Genomic DNA, 6,991 nt, shown 5'->3' with positions numbered 1-6,991 from the left:
CTTACATCTGCAGTTTTACATTTAGTTAAGTCGCATATTTATAATTCATTGTATTGTATGCTGCATCACATCCATTGCAGAGTAAAAACAAAAGTCAAATGAAAAAGTCATGATAAACAATGCGAGAATGCAACAAAAAGAGGCTCAGCAGCTGCAGCAGAGAGGGAGCTGCGGCCGATCACCTGTAAGACATTATACATGCTGTAATGTTTACGTTCACTGGTGGAGATTCAGAGGCTTTTCTTCTGCTTTGCTGTTGTGTTTTCTCTTTAGCCATCTTGGTTAGCAATTTAGAGCCACCATAAATGCATACAAACGTGTCAAAATTACGATCTCACGTCAAATTGCATTGACATCTGTGGCATCTTTTTTTTATCAGCCCCAAAAGAGGCGTGGCATTGACACTGTGCGAAGTACCCGTACGTAGGCTACTTGTGATTACTGTCTATGGCGATTACTGGTAAGTGCGCCACCCAGCGGGCACGCTTGTCACCCGCGCGTGACCGACTGTGACCAACAGGTGCTGGATCTAGCTTAAATCAGAGAATGTCTAATAAGGGGAGAACTTCCACTCTCTGGAAAATTCCGGGTTGGTACAATGGGGCTAATAGGGAGCAGAGATGGCAAAAGTAGCCTACTCACTTCCCGTACTTAAGTAGAAGTACAGATACTTGTGTTAAAAAATACTCTGGTAAAAGTAGAAGTACTGATTTAACTTCTTTACTTAAGTAAAAGTAACAAAGTACAGGCTTTGAAATGTACTTAAAGTATAAAAGTAAAAGTAGCCTTGCGAATGACAACCACTTTTTATGCAAAGCTACCTGGACCACACATGTTACTAGAGTGCAAGATGAGAAACTTCAGTGGACATAAAAACCAGGCTCTTTATATGCCATTGTCTACATTTTAAATGGATGTCATGTCTGCCAAACATCACATATATGATTATTGTGACAGAGACTGGGACTCCAGCTTAATAAGATTCTGACTGAGTAGCAAGATATGAATTCAATTGTGATTCTGTGAGAATTCACAGATCCAGTTTCTCTTTTTTAATTGTCCCCTTAACATTTAAAGGAATCTACATGTATGTGTGTGTGCTCAAATATAGAAAGAAAATAAAGGATACAATATGAATTACTAAACATAGATTAATTAAGAAGTTCCCCATACTTTTAGAGTTACACAGCACATTGGCCAGGAGTCATACTTGATGCCTCCTAGCCTATCTCAAACATCTCTCTCAGATAAGGCCAGGGATGATTGGGAATGTCTTGCTGCTTGTCTGCCTAATCTCTGGGATCTCTGTTTTCTTCATTTTCAATCATGTCGCCGTCCATACTGCTAGTGCTAACGTTACCGCCATCAAGCTGCAATGATTTGCCGCAAATGAATGCAGAATGCGGCCGAATCTGTCGAGTCGTCTTGTAGTGGTGCGTTACATGCAACGTAGCCTACAGTATATTCCCATCCAATTAGATTGAATTCGGTATTGATCACGTGAAAAATAATAACGGTAACTCCAGTGAAATTATTTGAAACTTGTTAGTGAGGACTAGATTAGGACCGTATTTAAAGCTGATGCTGGTTTCCAACTTCGCCCCCCCCTCCCTCCCCCAGGTGTGTCTGTAAAACACGGACAGAGACAACTTCTCTCTTTTGATGCTTTACAAGCAACGTGAAACCTAGCTAACAGGTGAAGAACACAAACAACTAAATCACTAACCTACTTTAACTGTGCAGGGACTATAGACCAATACAACAACAGGCTTAAATGAACTGACAACATAAGTTATACGACTTACAGTTCTCAAGGACGCACACGTGTCCGCGCTATTCTCCGACACCTCTTGTACAAAACTAAAGTAACGAGCCAATTTTTAAAATGTAAGGACTATAAAGTACCGATATTCGTGTTAAAATGTAAGGAGTAAAAGTAAAAAGTCGCCACAAAAAAAAATAGTAAAGTAAAGTAGAAATATCCGAAAAATCTACTTAAGTACAGTAATGAAGTATTTGTACTTCGTTACTTCCCATCTCTGATAGGGAGTGAGATAGGGAGTGAACAGGCTCTCCATAGACAGGCTCTGCTTAAATCCACATGGTGGATCCTCCACTTCTACGTTGATTTAGGAACTCTTAGGTGCGCCGGCTACGACCTGCTGATGTGGACAATAATCCCTGTCACAGCTGTGACAGCTGCGCGCTCATTCAACTCACAGTGGGGCCAGCGAGGATGAGTGGACTGCTTCTATTTTGCATTGAAAACAAACTAACAAAGAAGTTGAACGTAGAGCAGACTGTGGAGGAGTTCGAGGAGCACGTCTGACAGAGTGCCACTCAGACAGGTGAGTAGGCCTAGCCTACAACAACCTCACTTATAGATTCATCGCTCTTTTTTTCCCGGAGAATGCCAACAACCACTTCATAGCAACCGGTGAGTGTGTGCATGTGTGTGTATTATGCTACATGATGTGTAACAATTGTGCAGGCGCTTTTTGCTTAAAGTTTTGGGCTGGAGCTGCTGTTGTGTTTTTATTGACAAGGCTTGCCTGTAGGCTACATCTGCATTGGTGATGCTTTATTATTATTATATTCATTCTATAATAATTATTTAATTTCTGTATTTTATATTATTATTATTATTATTATTATTATTATTATTATTATTATTATTATTATTATTATTATTATTATGCTTGTTGCACCCGCCGCAGTGCCAATGCCCCCTTTTGGCCTGATCATTGTTGGCTAATTTTGTTGAATTGTCTGACTTTTGTCCTCTTCTGGTTAAGTCTGTAAAACTACACTGAGGAAGGCGGTTGCATATTTATTATTGATAATTAGTTGGACGCACAGGCTGCAAAGTGCCCATTGTTTCACTAGTGTAGGCCTACAGGTTTCTATAATATGATCATCATCAAGTTTTATTTACCCACCATACCCTTTAAAAATGTAACACAATAACGTTTGGATTATAATTTAGCCTTTTATTTATGTAAATTTTTACACAAGGTATTTTATTTTACTTAACTACTTAGTTAAGAGTCCACAACAACCAACCAACATCTGAAAAATAGATCTTTGGCTTTTTGACATTAACTCCTGCATGTCAAGATTCAACAAGAAAGACTGCCATTTTACTGCTGATAGAGAGCTGTGCAGAGTGACAGATTCCCTTTTAATTCCCCACATAGAGATTGAACTGGACTTGTCTAATTTTCTCCAAGACCTACGGCTACCCTCTCGAAAATGGATATGGATGAATTTTGATTCATCTTCCAATCCAATCTGGTCTGAATATTCAGTTCAGTTGGACCCCAAATAAGAGACACGACGCAGATATTATCCTGCCTGTCATTATCAGGGGAGCCAAGGAGAGGCTGTCTTTTAGTCGCTCACAAACACAGGTCTGCTGGATCCTTTGCAGATGAGATACAGCAAAATTGAGTACTATAATACTCTTGGATCTACATTCATATTTACAGACCTACTCAGGTCTGTGACAGAGTAGTCTATATCTACCACGTTCCACTTCCGGGATTGCTCCGTTGCCGCCGGAAATTCCGCCGTATTTCACTCTTTTTTGCCGGATGTCCGTTACCTTCCACTTTCTTTGTGTTGTTTTAATTTTAAACTCCAGTTGATTTATGAGGACTATGGTTAACTGCTCCTCAGACCTCTACAGGGTAAATCCAGGCAGCTAGCTAGACTATCTGTCCAATCCGAGTTTTCTGTTGCACGACTAAAACAACCTTTGAACGTACAGTACACATGTTCCACCAAAACAAGTTCCTTCCTGAGGCTTTTTCGCAACGCCGCCATGGCTCTGCCCGGTGCTTAGCGCCGCCCATGGCGATTGTGATTGGTTTCAAGAAATGCCAATCAACCAGTGCATGTTTTTCTCCCATCTTGGAATGCTATGTGGACTAGCCAGACCCTTCTCTGCAGTGCTGTGGAGGAATGTCTGGCAAAGCAAGACTAGTGACAGAGTGACAGTGCCTGGTTGCAAAATCTACTTGAATTTCATCCACAAGAACTATTGTCCATCACAGAACCTGCACAGGCCTCTGAGGTTACACTCAGGCCTCCAAGAGATCCCTGGTGAAGCTTTTATTTTTTATTTTTTTATTGGTATCCAGAGCTTTACAGAAAATCATTAACCATTAAAGACACCTTGCATCCTTCCCAGCACCCCTACCCTCTCAAAAGCAAGACAAAAATACACAATTGAAGGACATATTCACAAAGACACATAGAGACAAGCAATAGAATCCACGATCAAAAAACATCTGGCCAACTTTCAGGTTATTACCCGTCACATTTCTCATCGATTTCACATAGAAACCCCCCCCCAAAAACCCACTTTTGATAACTTGTGCATAATCTTCAATAAAAGCTCTGTCTGGTACCACAAACAGAACTATATACATTATAGAACTGGGAGGAATGTGTGTACTTGAGTTAAATGCATATAGTATACATTATATAAAGTCTACTCTTCTGGGAGCAATATATACGGTCCACTTAAACCATAAACTGGCAAAATCTTCTTGCTGAAGTTTGAGATAACATGTCAATCTCTCCATTTTGTATATGTCATAAACTATGTCTATCCAGTCATCGATCAAAGGAGCCTGTTGCTTCAGCCATTTACGGGCTATGGCCTTTCTGCCTGCAGCTAGTAAGATGGACATAAGCTTCTTGTCTTTAGCATTCATCACTTTTGGAAAATTACCCAGGTATAGAATGTAGAATCTGAAGGGAATAGTAATTCGGAGAACCTCCAGTAAAACCTGGTGGACACTTCTCCAGTAAGGGATTAGCACTGGGCAAGACCAAAATATGTGATAGTGCAAATCCGTTTGACATAGTTTTGACATCTGTTTGACATAGTCTCCAACAGTCTGAGTCAGCAGTGCAGTGTCGCTTTTGTTGGGGGTGTTATGAAGAAACGTACAAGATTCTTCCAACAGAATTCCCTCCCAGCACAGAGAACTAGTGGTTTTCCATCATATTTGGCAAATATTGTACCAATCCTCCTGAGAGACAACATCATTGCTCTCACTATCCCATTTTTCCTTAATATGCAATGACTCCTGTGATTTTCTTTGTGAGAAGCAGTTGTATATCTTGGATATGGTTTTAGAGTTGGATTCAGAGTTTTATGCAGATATGAAGATTTTCATCAATCCACTCTAAATTTGCCATATCCACGTCTTTCTTAAGTGTGTCAAAGCAGTGTCATATCTGGAGGAACCTGTAAAAGTCTTGCTGTTTAAGACCATATTCCTTCATAATCTGAAAGTTCTTCAGTGACCCGTTTTGTATCAGAGTACAGTAAGCAGTGACGCCATTCTTCGCCCATATCTTAAATCTTTCATCACTTAAATTAGAGGGAAATCACTTTCTAAAGTGCACCATTTTAATAGTTTAGCTATTTTTTGTATTTTGCACAACTTTTCAGTTTGCTCCCAGACTTTAAGAGATAAACCAATAAATGGATTTGCCTTGTCCAGGAGGTGTTTGGTTAATTTCCTATCTGAAATAATTGCCTGAAGAGGGATCCCTGACATTGCCATTTCAAGATCCTTCCACCTGGCAGAGTACCCAGGATTGCACCAACATACAAGAGGCCTAATTTGAGCTGCATACTAGTATTCTAACAAGCATGGAAGCCCCATTCCTCCATATTCCTTCTTAAGCTGCAAAGTTTTAGATTTTATCCTAGGCTTCTTGCAATTCCATATGTACCTAGATTTGAGTTTGTCCTATTCTGTAAATTGCTGAGTTTTCCCCTCCACAGGTCGCGTTTGAAAGAGGTAAAGCAGTCTTGATAAGATATTCATTTTAACTGATTCTACTCTTGAACTTTAAATTTAGAAACGGAATAACTTGCCATCTTCTTACATATGTCTTTATTTTGGAGTTCAGGGGCCCATAGTTGATGTTAGATAGGGTTGTTTAGTCTTTTGGTATATGTACACCCAAGTATTTTATTGAGTCTGCATCCCATTTTAATTGGTGTTTTTGAGCAATCTCCCTAGTGGGCTCATAGTTGAAGGTGATGATCTGTGTTTTAGATATGTTAAGCTTATAGCCTGACATCTGGCCATATTCCTTCATACATGACACCAGTCTAGGTAAAGATTGTGTGGGTTGTTCTAGGTAGACTAAAATGTCATCAGCAAACAATGCCAACTTTTGTTCCCCTCCGAAAGTTGAAATGCCTTTTAATATTGGGATTCTGGCAGATCCATTGACTTAGGGGCTCAATAAAGATGGCAAATTAAAGAGGGGAAACGGCACATCCCTGCCTGCAACCTCGCTGAAGGGAGAAAGCGAAAGTGAGGTCTCCATTCATTCTGATTTTAGCTGTTGGTTGTTATATAATGTTTGAATATTTTTTATGAAGTTTTCATGAAATCCAAATGCATATAGAACTCTATATAGAAATTTCCAGCTCACTGTATCAAATGCTTTTTGGGCATCTAGGCTGATGAGGGCTGACTCTGTGTTATTTTCTTTGATGTGTCATATTATATGTAGTGTTCTTCTAATGTTGTCCTGTGTTTGCCTCTGCTTTATAAAGCCAGTCTGGTCCAGATGGATAATGTCTATCAAACATTTTTCTAGCCTCCTTGCAAGTATAGATGTAAATATTTGATAATCCACATTCAGTACACTTATAGGTCTTTAAATGATCACATTCCTGTCTGTTTTTGCCTTCCTTAGGAAAGAGAGAGATGACTGCCTCTCTCCATGAGGGGGGCATTTCTAGTTTTTCTTTATTATCCAGTTATAGGTCTTCAACAGTAAGGGTACTAATATATCCCTCAGAGCCTTGTACCACTCACAGGTAAAACCGTCTGAGTCAGGAGAGCTACCCGTCTTAAGTCTTGTAATAGCTAAATTAATCTCTTCTACAGTCACCTGAGCTCTGAGAAAATTATTCTGAGCATCTGTGACTGTTGGCAATGTATTGATTGTA

This window comes from Perca fluviatilis, chromosome 15, assembly GCF_010015445.1.
Source record: "Perca fluviatilis chromosome 15, GENO_Pfluv_1.0, whole genome shotgun sequence".
In the NCBI taxonomy this organism is placed as follows: Eukaryota; Metazoa; Chordata; class Actinopteri; order Perciformes; family Percidae; genus Perca; species Perca fluviatilis.
This window is presented reverse-complemented; position numbering follows the sequence as displayed.